The sequence below is a fragment of the Benincasa hispida genome, chromosome 5 (genome assembly GCF_027475165.1).
Source record: "Benincasa hispida cultivar pf3 chromosome 5, pf3_genome.v1.1, whole genome shotgun sequence".
Taxonomy (NCBI): Eukaryota; Viridiplantae; Streptophyta; class Magnoliopsida; order Cucurbitales; family Cucurbitaceae; genus Benincasa; species Benincasa hispida.
Window position 1 is genome coordinate 40,632,623 of NC_143482.1, and position 1,794 is coordinate 40,634,416.

The following is a 1,794-nucleotide window of genomic DNA, read 5'->3' on the forward strand; positions in this document are numbered from 1 at the left end:
TTCTGATCAACCCGTGTTAAGGATTGCCACAAACCAGTCATCAACAAAAAGTCATCCTTCGAAAAAGTGAAAACCTTTCCATAAAAAGAAATCACATGGAGCCTGATCTTGTCCTCTTCACTTCTCTCAACAAGATGTGATGGATAATTGGGTTGTTAAACACCATGTCAACGTCAAAAATCACCCAAAAACTATTCTCTTGAACATGTCTAACTGCCTTGGTGTAAGCTTCTCCTTTACAATCTTGTTTGCATTAGCAATGTGGGCCAAGCTCGTTACTTGATCGAGAAATCGGTCGGCTTCGGGTATTTTGAAACATGTTGCCATCTTAAATCATTCCTGCATGAAATAAAGATTCAATCAGTGAACTCCTTTAGAAAAAAAAATTGTAAGACAACATTCTGTTTAAATCTCCCTAGATTCACTCTCGCTAGATTCGTTCTCACTAGATTCACTCTCGCTGGATTCAACCTCGCCAGTATCGCTCTTTCTAGTGTCGCTCTCTCTAGTGTTGCTCTCTCTGGTGTCGCTCTCTCTGGTATCGCTCTCTTCGGTATCACTCTCTCTGGTGTTGCTCTCTCCGGTATCACTCTCTCTGGTATCGCTCTCTCTAGTGTCGCTCTCTCTAGTAACTCTTACTTATCTCGCTTATATTCTCTCTTTTTACGTCTTCAACCACATAACACATCGAAAACCCGAAAAATAAACAAAAAAACCATAGGTTCAAAGTATTTCTAAACCCCAGAACGACCCGCCCTTTCTGGTGTCCCTCTCCCTAGTATCGCTCTACCGATTTCACTCTCGCTTATCTTGGTTACAAACTCTTTCTACTCGTCTTCAACCACAGAACACATCGAAAACCAAAAAAACAAACAAAAAAACTATATGTTCACAATATTTCTAAACCCAGAACGGCCCACAAAGCCCCATTACCGATCAGTGTAAGACATTTTCAGACACAGATTGAAAGATTTACCGATCAGATTCGATTTGTCGGCGGCAGTAGAATCGTTTGCAAGCAGAAATGATGGATTCTAAAGAGTTTTTAATTTATGAGCGATATGAAGTCGTTTGCCTTGGAAAATTTGAATGAAGAGTTTTTAGTTTTGGTGGGTTCTCATTAAAAAGATAAGAAGACGAAGAAGTAAAGGCAATTTACGTAATTTGGTATGGCGATGATGTCAGTAGAGGGTCAATTGACATTATTTTTTAAAAATGGGTCATTTGACATTTTGGACCCAAAAATTGAGTCATCCGTACAAATTTCTCAGCCGTCAGCCCTTCACTCCCCCCCAATCTTACGATCCTTCTCTTCTCTCAACCAACGACTAGCCACACTTAGCACCGCCAGGCATCACTCCTCTCCATCATCTGTAGCCACCACATCTACCACCAGCCATTCTTCGTATGTTCAGTCGTCAATGTCGTATTGTTCGTCTAACTGCTGGATATGCAAGCCGCTCAACCTCTGTCACACGTGTCTGTTGAAACCATCATCGCACCTTCGATTTATCATTCACCCATATCATCGGCCTTCGCGAAGCGTGCCGTCGTGCAGATGTGAGTTTCGTCCAACCGTCCCTCGCTGGTGGTAGTATGGTCTCATCGTCAACAATGTTGTCCACTAAATGTTGATCTGCATTCTATCACCGCCATTGTAGGTTATCTCGCCAGACTTGGGGTTGGGTTAGATTTTAGAGATTTTTTTGGGTTAATTGTTGAGCTTTGGCTTGGGGTTCAATTCCCATAAAGTTTATGGACTAAACTTGCTTTACTCATGTGGTTTTGGGTTTA